Source organism: Cyprinus carpio, chromosome B9, assembly GCF_018340385.1.
Source record: "Cyprinus carpio isolate SPL01 chromosome B9, ASM1834038v1, whole genome shotgun sequence".
In the NCBI taxonomy this organism is placed as follows: domain Eukaryota; kingdom Metazoa; phylum Chordata; class Actinopteri; order Cypriniformes; family Cyprinidae; genus Cyprinus; species Cyprinus carpio.
The window spans coordinates 28,024,303-28,037,825 of NC_056605.1; the positions used below are offsets into that span (position 1 = coordinate 28,024,303).

A 13,523-nucleotide genomic window follows, 5' to 3' on the forward strand; every position below is an offset into this window, starting at 1 on the left:
AGAGAAGAACAGGACGGGTGCTTAGACACAGTGCTGAAAGACACTCCCACGGTACAAAGGGGATGCCAAGCGCACAATATTGCGTTTATCCGCCGACAACGACTACTGGCATCAAAGGGGGATGAGCTTTTGTGAGAGTGACGGTTTGAATGCGTACCTTTCTTGAAGCACCACCAAAGTCAGTTAGGGCTGTGGTAACCATAGTAACAGCGGATTATGATGTCTTACATAACCATGCCTGTGCATTTAAACCCCCTGGATGAACCGCACCACATTGATTTCATAACGAGAATGTGTCTTCTGGGCATGTTGGAGTGTGGAAGAAAAAAGATCTCATTACTGAAACATGAAGAAAAATCATGTATTATTTAACTTAATCTGTAAAGAATTGTTTGCATTATAAGAGTTTTTGTACTTTCTTTAATAGATGCTTATTTAAATAAAATAGAATAACGGAAATAAGAATGACCACTGATGGTAAGAAAAAATTGTGAATTACAATATGTTTTTTAAAAAAAGTATTAAAAGCAAATTACAACAATGAGAGTCAAGGGTAAATAAATAAATAAATGAAAGTTTAGAATTTTGCAATGTGACCTGGACATACAGTACATATATAAAAAGGAAAAAAATAAAATCTATAATAAAATATGTAAATGTATAATACATATAAAACAAACATAAATATTACAGATACAATAAATATATAAATATAAAAACAATTACAAGATCACAAAACATGCAATAAACAAAACAAAACAAACAAACAAACAACAACAACAACAACAAAAAAAACAGCTAGACTAGACGTTATAACTGACGTTATATATGACCGAGCAATGGAGGACTTATTTTAAAGTCACTATTGTTTTTGCAATTCTGTTTGGCATAGAGATTACAAGTGACAAGTGAATCCCAGAATTATTTACTCACCTCCATGTCATTCCAAAGTTGTTGTTTTTTTTTTTCCCTGTGGAACACAGACAATTTAGCAGGGAAAACAAACAAACAAACAAAAAAACATAATAAATGTAAAATGACTGAAGTCTCCAGAAGCCATATAATAGTTTTGTGTGATGAGCAGACCAGAATCTGAGTTGTTTAAATTTAATAATGAAATATTAGCCGTCAGTATGTTGGACGTCAATAAAATCAAATATAGTTCTTGTAACCAAAACATAACCAAACACTATGCCATCAAACCTGCTGCAATATTTGATAGAAAAGCAGCAGAGGTGAATATTATCAGCAAATAAAGAGTTTCGGTATAAAAAATTACAGCCATCTTGACATAATCAAGTGGAACTGCAAAGAAAACGATCACACAATCTGATAAACATGAGACCTGTGCATCACTTCTGTAGAAATCTGAGTAGCTAAAAATGTTTTGTGACCCGTTCAATCTGCTAAAATCAATGATCTCACAGACATAAAGCACAACAGCTATTTTATTGAGAACAATTTGCCATTACTGGCCCAAACCAGTTCCTTCCTCTGCCTGTTGTATCTCATATCTGGGCTCTTTCCAGAACCGCCATCTGTCGGTCTTTGTTAATGACACAGTTTTTCTCAGCGTGTTGCGCATCTCCATTCGGCAGAACGGCTCTAAAGTCACAATGTGTAATTTTGTGCCGCCGATAGGCAGTTTGTGTTTTCAGAGTTTTGTGTTGATAACATGGGATGCTGAGAGCTCTCACGGTGGAGGGGGAAGGTGTTCGGGCATGAATTAGACAGTGGGAGAGAAACTGTGTGGGTTGGAGTTTTGCTTATTGCTTCAGTTGGACTGAAATCGACCTTTAAAAGTACATTTAAATGCAATTATAACTTATATTTCAAGCTGTTGCCTCATTTTGAGAGAAGTAATGATAACTTGCATTTGGTATGTGAGTCACTAACCACTCTGGGGTGCGTTTCCCCTACGACGACGAACGATGCATCTGTGGAGGAAACTAACAACTAGTCATGACTGTTTTGCAAAAGCATAGTAATATGGTCACAGCTCTATCATTTGAACCATGCTGGTTTAACAATATAGAACTAGACATAAAGGACAAGTGGTAGATTAATAACTAATGAATTGAGTCGAGATCACAATTAATATCAGGTTATTGTAATGTATTTACACATACTAAATAAAGACGTTCAATTTTTTATGAAACGATCACATTTAAATCAAATGAACAACAATATTGAATGTATTGCATGATAACTTGCTTATTGTGCCCATTCAAGTGCATGATTTAAGTCCACGTGTTATTCAAGAAACAGCTGCAAGACAAGAGATGTAGTTCCAACCACACTTTGCATTGCTGTTTGCGAATGTTTGTTGGAACTACAGTTTCACAAAACACTGAATCGTAAAGAACTTTTGACTATAGTTGGGTAACTTGGAATACTTTTTCTATGATGATTCATTAAAAGAATCTGTTCATAAGAGTCATTTGTTCGTGAATCAGTCTTCATTGGTTGCGCTATTCAACATTTTTTTTTTGAAGTACATGTTCTTAACATCAGTCCTATTTTAGATTAATTTATAAGTTATTATAGTTTTTAATGTTTAGAATTAGATTTTATTTTTAGACATTATTTTAATTTTAGGTGCAGTTTTAGCAATTGTGTTTTTGTAATTTTTTATAATTTTTTAATATATAGTTTTTATTAAGTTTTAATTTATTCAATTTTAGCTAAATTTTATATATATTAACACATACATTTTTTTTCTCCCTAACGTTTATTTCAAGTAATGAAAATGTTTCATTACGGCTTTAGTTTTAGTTTTAGTTAACAATCATTACGGAGCCCCGCACATGGCATTTAGGAAAAATAGTTGGCTAAATCATGTGCACTATGTACTATTTCATTCCCTCGATTTCTAAATTTTGCATATGATTTACGAATTCATTCTCTCAGTTTGCTTAATGGTGCACAAGATTTATAAATCGAGAGAATGAAATAGTAAATTACGTGCACAATTTAACAAATCAGAGGAACGCTTATGTAAATTGAGGGAATGAAATAGTAATCGTGTGCATGTTTTAGTACATCGAAGGGAACAAATTAGTAAATTGTGCACACAATTAATTAATTTTTTCTTGCATGTCATGTGCGGGGCTCCGTACATCATAACCATGCTTTACATTTCATTCAATTCAGACTGCAAATTCACATTCAGAACTCAAATAGATTTCTTTTGCCATGAAGCTGAAGATTCATGATGGCATAGATTCTCCACCACTGGAAAGTGATGCAGTACAAAGCTGAAAAATCTTCTGTACAAAGCACACGAATCACTTTAAAGATACTTTACCATGCTTTCTGCAGCATAGCATTATAAACCAACATCTGAATGGAAAACAGCTTCTCGGACAATCTGCTTGCATCTCCTGTTGTGTTTCACTGAAATCAGAAAATAATGAAATGACATCAGTATGATCTGATTCATTTGATCAAATATTTAATCATGGGTTGTGAGAAATACGTTTTACATCAGTGTTGACAAAACAGGAATAGCCTAATGTGAACAAGCTGTGCTGACGATAATGATGCTGTTATTAATAATTCCATCTAACCGGAGCACATTACCCTGCACAAAACAACGGCAGGCATATTGCATTAAAGGAGCAGCATCCAGTGCTCCCAAGACGTTTCCATTCTCAACATTTTATTACCACTTGTTTATCGCAGGATTACGTGCCTCTGTGAAAATCCATAGCAGGTTATTGCAAACACCTGGGATTTAATTAACTTAATTTGCAGCAATTTCCCTTTTTTGCATTCAGCCATTAGAGAGTAACTGGGTAAATGATGTGTTACCATGGTGGAGACGTTAACAAAGTTACAGGACACACAGCCTAATGAACAACACTGAAACAAACATTTTGTTATACTATTTTCTGATTTATGTTCCTTCCTGACTGAGTGAAGCAGACAAAAAATGAGCCTAAAAATGTCTAGATGACTAGATCATGCCTAAAAATGTGTGAGCCTTGAAGTTGTGAAATTTTATTAATATTTAATTGTTTTGGAGGCGTGTCTGAATCTCCATCATGATGACTTAAGTACAGGATTCAGTCAAACTCTCCTCATCACTTTGATGGAAAGTTTGCTGAAAGAATAAAAAGCTTGTTACTTACTAAAACGGTCCATCAAAACGACGGCAGTTTAGTGCTTTATAGCAGAAATCTGACAGCATATTGGCGTCACTCAACTTCGGCAGGCCCATCAAAACAGCCGATCGGGTTTCGCTCTTAACTGACATTGACATGACATACATGATTTTTCTGAATTGTGACAGTCCTGCAGGAGTGCAGACATTTCCTCTGACAGCTAAATTACAACGTGGCAAGTTGGGCTGAATGTGTCTCATCTGCCGCTTCTCTCTCTCTCTCTCTCTCTCATAGCCCTGAAATAACAGCCAGCAGAGCTCCTTGTTATCGGGAGTGAAAAGGGTGCTATTTTCTGTGGAGGAGTTCATAAAATCACTGTGGTGATAAAAAGTCAGAAAGACGGTACGGAAAGTAAAGGTGGAATGAAAAAGTTGCCAGAATAAAATGTGAAGCATCATTTTTAGCATATAAACCTCTAATTATACTGCTTGCAAGGCAGCACTTAAATTACAGTACATATAGGGTTTGTTCTGAACTTAATTTGCCAAAATGTCAAATAGTTACAAACTGCCACGAGGTTGTTTTAAACACACCCAATGTGCATTCTGTATTCATTATTTTGTAGATGTAAAAATAACAAAGGAAAAGCATTAAATATGCACCTTATGCACATCAATTGCTCTTTATGTTGTTCCATTAATGCTAAAATGCTTTCTGCATTTGTCTGAAAGTAAAACAGAGAATGAAAAATGAATGAAAATCGCCCTGTCGATTTAATGGTACAGCTGCATTTTACATACACAGAACCAAAGCTTAAAGTATAAATTCAGCTAAAACTAGTTTTTCAGTTTTGCATGCATTGGTACTTCCTTTGGGAAATGCAAATCAAGTTACACATCAAATGAAAGCTTAAAAAAGGCACCAAATTTGTTGATTTAGGTCGCTATACATTATTTAACAAAACCTCTTGGCCTACAAGAGAAGTGTATTAAGTATTACTATTAATAAGACTGTTAAAATCAGTTTTGTTTAAGCTTCAAGACATTTCCTCAAGTTTTTTTTACATTCTTCGCCTCATGGAATAGGGCTAAATTATTCAAGGCACAGCTCAAAACGATGTCGTGCTGCGAGGGTTTAAGGTTCCATTGTCTAGTGCTAAAGGAGGGCTGGGAGGGACATTCTCCACATCCTATCATTTTCCAGAGACGCTGCTGAGCTGAAACAAGAGAGCTTGAAGAGGCTTGGGATCAAGGGACCAGAGGCCCCGGAGACCAACAGAGAGTGTGATGCTACACATACTCTCTCACGCCAGAACAAAACCTGACAGAAATGCCACAGACTGCTATTCGTTTCCTTAAAGTCAATACAAAATCAATAAAAATTAATCAAAATTCCAAATAAAATAAAGTTTTCGTAATCTTTCCTTAAAGTCCACATAAAAAAAAATCAAAATTTACAGGTTGTTTTTCATCTTATTGTGCACAACTCAATGGTGAACTGTACTACAAAGAAAAAAAACCTCGTCTTTTATCAAAATCCAATTACTTGCTTCCCCTTTAAAATGACTCTCCCTGACAACACAAATCCCTCTTTTCATTGACCCCTCCAACCACCTCCATTTTCATGATCTAATCAATTCCCAATGGATAAAATCAAGTCTGTCAACATTTTTGCTCTCATATCATGTTTCACTTGGAATTATGTTAGATTATGAAAGAAAAATGGGTTGCGAATGTCATTTCATATTGACTTAAATGGTTTCACTCCAGTACCAATTTCCTCAGCACTTAAAAATAATAAGATGGTCTTGCTTACCAAATACAATATATCTACCTGCAATCCAAATGCAAAAAGCCATTGTCATGGATCAGAGTGACTGATTTGGGTCTCATTTTTTTAAGTGGCATTTCCACCCAAATGCTGTGTGGCACATGATCCAAATGTTTTCTTCACAAATCACTAAAAGAAACATACAAATAGAGAGCATGACCAATAAATTTAAGGGGAACCAAAGGTTAAAAGGATAAGAAGTGATTGATGGAAATTGGAAATTTGGGGTGACCCTTTCCATCAATGTATACTTTAATTTAAAACATTGGGGTTTTTGAATAAAGTCTCTTGTGCTCATCAGTGCTGTATTTATTTGATCATAATGACAGGGAAAACCATAATACAGTTAAATATGTCCATGTCACAGCTGTCAGGGAGAAATGATGGCGATATTAAAGAGATTTTATTTGCTATTTTTTCTTTTCTATGGGCCCTCATGTGCCAATTAACAGAGAATGTAATCTTTCCCAATCATTCGTGCTGTATTACAGTACCTGAGAGATCTTCGTGCCTTTCCTGGAGAATTTTCTGGAAATTAGAGAGGAATATTTGCTACACCTCAGGTATTTAACATTCCATGCCGAATTAAACACAGCAGTACAACTCCATAAAATCTGAACAAGGAGCAAATATTCATCTGTTTGAGTCTCACTTTTTCGAATTTGCTAATTAACACAAAATGATCCCATTTACACATTTAGCAACAGAGCGAGAAATTTCCCAGCTCAGATTCGTGCATATGATTAAACCCAAGCACTTTGTCAGCATTAATGACATCCTTTTGTCATGAAGGGTCATTCTAACGGAACCTTGGAAGACAGAAGAAGCTAATGACCAAATAAATGCAATGTTTCTTCTACGTCTAGACAAGAAAATCTCTCCAGCATATTATTTCTGTCTAAAAAGGACATTGAAAAGCCTTATATAATATCCATATTAATTAGCAATGCCTCTCCTGGTGCAAAGATGATAATTAATGGTGGACACTTTTGAAACACACATAAAAAATTGCATATTTATTGCACCTAGACAAAAAAGTGTCTGTTACGGTTGTTTTGTAAGGGTTGTGTGGATTGTAATAACTCATACAATGTTTAATAATTATTTTTATGACCATTTTACATCTTCTCTCTGAACCTAGGGAATAAAGGGCCATTTTTTTGTTACAAACAAACTTCACACAGTCAGGAACACTATAAACTTTCCCACATTTTAATCTTAGCTGTTGAGTGCATTTGAGTGCACATGAAATGAGACTATGCATGAAAACTGATTCATTGCATGAAACAGAAACAGATAATCCAAGTGGATCGGGTTAAACTTTTGGTTAAAACAATTTAACGATATGCTGTAAATGTACATCTCTCCTGTCTGAGGGTAAGTGGTGCACAACATTGAACATCTCTCCATCCTCTGAAGTTCTCTTTTTCACTGTAATTCTGCTAGTATTTTCAGTGCAACAAGGCAAACACGCTCAAGCTGTAACAGAACCCGGTGTGTGTATAAATAGCCCTTTTATCACACGCGTGTGTCGGTTGCTAAGTGAAATCCAAGTCAAAAAATTGAACATCAGCTTAGCTTGAATAATTTGATACACTACCATTTCTCCAACTTGGCAAGATCAATTTTCACTAAATCAAATCACCGTGATTACAAAGAGAAAATTCTGCAGTAGTAACCTTGCAGCTTCAGCAAAATAAAAAGTTTCTGTTTCAACCGCTGTAAAACCCATTTAAGAATTCAAAGGATAGACAAACAAAATCCATGATCCAGCACAGACAAGTGCAGGAGGAATAATGGCCATTAATATTTGTTATAAACTATGTGAGCTTGTGTGTTAGCATCATCAGATAAATCTTAATGGAAAATAATATTTCCACTGAGCATTTTATGCCACATGGATGGGGAAGTTTGGGAGACTTATTTGACTTAAGACTGCATCTTGTATAAATTATGTAATGTACATCATGATATGTTTTTACTTAATTTAAGTAGATTAAAAAAAAGAGTTTTCAAATTGATTTACTAACTGATGTCGCTCCAAAACCCATTGAATATTTTTGTTCCAGTAAGCCAGAAAGGAGAACATTTGAAGAACCGCACAATTATTTTCCATAGTGACCACAACTGTCAGGCTAAAATATATGCATCAAGAATTCAAAGAAACTGTTCACCCAAAAATGTAAATTTGCTGCAGTGAATAGGTGCCGTCAAAATGAGAGTCCAAACAGCTGATAAAAATCACACAATCATGCACAAGTAATCTACATGACTTCGAACCGTGATGACTTCTATCCATAAGAATGCCTTCTCCAGTAAAAGTCATCTTGTTTAAATCAGGAGAAAAGTATGTAAAGATCAAGCACTGTTTAGTGAAAACAGTCCAAAACAGTTCTAAACACATATTAGTGGATTTTGATTTGAGAGAACAACAGAGGATGGACTTTTTCACTATAGTGGAATCCTTAAAATGACTTAATGATGGATTTGTCTCTTGTAAACATGCAGCTTTTCACCTCTCAAGACATGAAATGATGTACTGAAGTTGTATTGATTACTTGTGCATTATTGTGATGTTTTTATCAGCTGTTTGGACTCCCATTCTGACGGCACCCATTCACTGCAGAGGATCCGGTGGTGAGCAAGTGATGTAATGTTAAACTTCTCCAAATCTGTTCAGATGAAGAAACAAACTCATCTAAATCTTGGATACCCAAGATGTATAGGTTGTGAGTACAGTCTCAGCAAATTAATTTTTTTAGGTGAACAGTTCCTTTAAATTGTTTGTTAATCATAATAGTCTCCATCAAAGCTCTAAAACTGCATTTGAGTTAGTGTTAAAAAAATAAATAAAATAAAATAAAAAAATTGTGAAGAAATGCTAAACAGGTTTTAGGATCAAACAGTAAAACCTCATTCTCAAGACAGATTAGGTCTGGAGTTACAGTTTTTCTCAGTCGCTTTGGTGCTTTTTTCAGATAAGAAACTTCAACCTCCACATCATCTAGTCATTTGTGCACATTATAAAAGTTTCTCATTCTTTTTAACAAGTTGGAATTACTTTGGTACATTCATGCAAATGATTATGTATATTTGTCTGTGGTTTCCTACATTATCAGTTGCTAATGTCATGTTGCTCAAAATGTATTATATTGTTCTCTTTGCAATAGTCTTACCACTCAAAACATAGTCATTAGTTCATCGTATAAGCAATTAAATGCAAAACGGTTGATCTAGTTGTCATAAACTGTCAAGCATATTTTCTACAAATTGGTATTAGACTTTTTGTAAATTTGCCATGAATTGTGGAGGTGACTCTAGACTTTCACTATAATGAAGAGAATGTAGATCAACCAATTATAAACCAGTTCTCATAGGTGCATCTAATGAACCTCCAATTGGAAAGCATATAAACAGAGGACAACACAAGAGTCACAAATTCTGACAATGGATGAACATCCAGAAAATGATCAGGATCAACAGCTGAGAGAAAGAATAGGAGTAAAGATGCATGTTGGAAGGGTACAGAGGAAAAGGCAGAAGAGGCCAAGGACATAGGCGCATATCAGATATATAAATAATAGCGTAAATTTGTACTTTTGAAATGGATATATATGGCATACAGAAGAAGTGCAGTCTTCTGCATTTCAGTTCAGTAACTGCCATCCAAACTGTTGCCATACAGGTAATACCAACAGATATATACTGACAACATGACTAAGCATTTTGACTATCTTGTTTGTGAATAATGACACATGGACTTTTCATTCTGATGGCACTGATATGTTTATTGATATAAATACTTCTGAGAGATGATCTAAAGATTGAGTAAGTTTCAGGCTTTTGCAGGTAATCCATTGTGTGGTGCTGTCTGTATGTATTGTTTTGATAAATGCACATACTACTTTGCAAATATTAAGGATGATTTGAGAAATGCACTAAAGTGACTGAGAAAAACTGTAATAATGGTGAATGTAGAAATGTAGTACAAACCCAACAGCGTGCCAACATGAACCTTAAGAAAAAAGGAAAGAAAACACTTGTTAAATTACAGAGATATTTGCACTGAGGCATACTCCTGAAGTTTGAATGATTACTCACTATTGGTTTGAAAGCTGAATCAATACAAGGGAACCTAAAGAGGTTTCTCGTCAGCACATAAGGGTTTACGGCTATTTTTCTTGAAAAACAAGAAATCAGTCAGGGTGTGATATCCCATGAGCAATCATTCATATTGCTAGATTAACCTTTTCAAAAATAGAGTGCACATAATTCCAGAACAAACACAACAGTGACAATCACTTTCGTCCATAGGGTTTCTCCTCTGAGGAAATAAAGATGAAATATGGAAAATTCAAAATAGTAATGCTTTTAGGATGTCGCTAAGTAAATCACTAAGCGCTACAATTCTGCTCAATAAATTAGAAAGTCTCACCAGCCAGACCTCTGACTCCTGAAATGATGTTCAGAGCATATTGTAGTTTATTCTGCAACAAACTGAAAGCTCATTTAAAACGTAGCACAGTGTTCCATCCTGCAATTAACAGTGGACTGAGGGAACATTGTCTTCACACACACACACAGATAGATAGATAGACGGACAGACAAATAGATAGATAGATAGATAGATAGATAGATAGATACACACACACTCACAGGCAGACAGACAGACAGACACACACACACACACACACACACACACACACACAGATAGATAGATAGATAGATAGATAGACAGACAGTTAGACAGACAGACAGATAGATAGATAGAGGATGGATGGATGGATGGATGGACGGACGGACGGACGGGTGGGCGGGCGGGTGGGCGGGCAGGCAGACAGACAGACAGACAGACAGACAGATAGATAGATAGATAGAACGACAGACAGATGATAGATAGATTTCCCCATGTAGTATTAAAGTGTATTGTATAACAATCACCAAGCACGGCCCCATACACAGAGATCTGGGCTGAACTCTGAATATCCACTGCCTGGTCTTTTCATTTAGAGTAATTTTACATGTGGTTCAGCACTGACGTGAAATAAATTGTTCCGCCCTCTTGTTGCAGACGCTGTCAAAGTCTATATTTCTAAGTGATGAACCTGAAAAATACTGTTGCAATGAAGCCAGGCAATTTGCAGAGCAGATCGCTCACTCACCGGCTAAAGCTCGCCGGGTCATTGGCCAGAGAGCAGAAGTCAATGCCAACTGGTGGACGGACCAGAATATAATCCAAAAATAAAGAAAGAAAGAGGAAACCTTAAAGCAATAGTTCACCCCAACCATTAAAACTTGTCATATTTATTCACTCTATTTCTAGCATCAAACACAAAAGATGTTCTTTTCCAAGCTGCTCTTTTCTTTACATTTCCTTCAGCGTTTCAAAGAAAGAAATAATACACAATCGGAATGACACGAGGGCGCGTAAGAGATTAAAAAAAGAGAAAGAAATTCTTTCTAAAAGCATACATTCTGTTGCATTACTTTTTTATAAAATGATGGAACAAGATTAACACCAAAAACAGGAGCTATTTTTGGTAAGCAAGATTTTGTTTGACATTACACAAATGAACTTTATAACCGTGCATAGGCTGCCGCGAAGGAAAGAGTTGAAGGTAAGGTGTATTCAGGAAAGAAAAGGGACTGTGAATCAATCTCAGTCACAGTGAGCTGAAGGAATGTTTGAATCACTGTATCGTCATAGCCTTGAATGGTGGAGTGAGCCTGCCCTTTCAAGATATCTGTAGAACTGAGTATCTGCGGAATACATGAATGCCGAGCAGAGACACTGATTCTGTGGTGGATGCGGTAATCAGAATGCATGCATAATTCAGGCAGTTATACTAGAGTCGAGCGAACACAGAAAAAAAGAACGTGGGTGATGATGAACACTAATTTTGTGCTTTTTGAGAGCACCATTCAAAAAGCATCAAGATGAAGCCAAGAAACTTTTCTCCACTTAATTATATAGGTTATTCTTTTGCATGATATGCAGCAATTTGACAAAAAAAAGAGGTTTAAGAGGTTTTCTGTCATGAAAGGTGCACAAACTAAAGCGTATTGTATGTGGATGACTATAGGAAAGCCAAAGGGTCAAGATTTGGCTGGTAGCTACCATATCTATATCATTCTGTAGTCAAAATGCGTATTTTGCTACAATGTAGTTGTTAACTAAAAAGTAATTGAAATAAAACAAAATGTAAATATTGGACGGAAAAAATAATCAAATTACAAACACATCTGAAAAGGTTGTAAACTAAAATTAAAAACCTACTACTAATAATAATAAAAAAATTATCTAAAAAAATAAAAATTAATTCAAAATGTATACTGGTTTACACATTATACTAAAATCACACCGGCTCACATCAAGTCTCTTTTGCAAGCCTACTTCTGCAAAAATCGGAAATGTTGCCTTGAACTGAAATATATAAATTAACAATATTGTAAGTCTTAACATTACAGAACCTAACATAAAAATTAAAACTAAATAGAAATCTTTAAAACAGTAAAAATAACAAAAGAACATAAAATTACTTAAACTTACACTAAAATTAAAATGAAACTATATACTATACTAAATGAAAAATAACAGTTTTGCCATTAAAAAGTAGGCAGAGATGGGGACGGCTCTTTCCAGGCATTCCCTAGTAAAATAAATAAATAATAGATCTAAAATACATTTATTTCATATTATAATTCAACTTCATTTGGAGTACTACTTGTGCACAATGCATATTTGCATTTTAAGAACAAAATTAGTTGTTCCAATTTATACAAGTTTAGTATACGAAAAGTGAAATTGCAAGGAATTTATATTATGTGTATGAATACGTAAATGTATTTGTAGTACACTTAGCATGAAATAAATGTATTTCAAAAACATTTTTAGTATATTTATCCTTCACTATAGGGTTGAGCCAAAAATTTTGACATTTATCTTTGAAAAATGATCACAAATGTCAAGAATAGGCATTTTCTTTTCCAGAAAACTTACTTTGAAGGCTGCGATTTACCCAGGCAACCCTTTCAGCTGGAAACATTCTTCCAGTATCATGTTCAGATTATTGGAGTGAAAATATTCACTCCTCGAGTTTGGACTGCAGCTTCCACGTCCCACCCCGCACCATTCCTTTACAATAATGTTTTCATGATCTCGCATTTCAAAAGGGAAGATTTCAAGCAGTTTCCAGGAAAAGGGAGTATGCCAGACATCCAACACTGCAGATAGAGCAAAAACATGCCACAGCTGAGACATACGTAGGGTTTGCCTATGCCCTTTGTTTAAAAATATTCCCCCTGAAATATGTTGAAAAATGTGTCCAATCCGGAGTCATTATAACTTGAGGAGAAAAATACATGCAGAACTGTGCAGAAGTACAATGAAAATGATGACTGTTTACTATATATTTTTATTCACTTTACAGAAAAATGCCTGCTGATGCATGTCAAGCGGGAACAGACCCATTAAACAGGCAGTATACCTTTATACGAGAAGAGAGCGATTCTCTCTCCTGGAAATGTTATTGGTTTAGAGCACTTTGCAATCACAATTTCTCAGAATATGTGACACTAAGGTGCAGT

At 35.2% G+C, this 13,523-nt stretch overlaps 1 long non-coding RNA gene across 1 annotated transcript; it reads right to left on the reverse strand.

Annotated features, from left to right (window-relative positions):
* Positions 1-1,841: 1,841 nt before the first annotated feature.
* LOC122138387 lies at positions 1,842-3,622 on the reverse strand. The gene is made up of 3 exons (XR_006155523.1): positions 3,486-3,622; positions 3,308-3,396; positions 1,842-1,937 (listed from the first exon to the last, which is right to left on the reverse strand). It is a non-coding gene; the product is annotated as an uncharacterized LOC122138387 (long non-coding RNA).
* Positions 3,623-13,523: the final 9,901 nt, after the last annotated feature.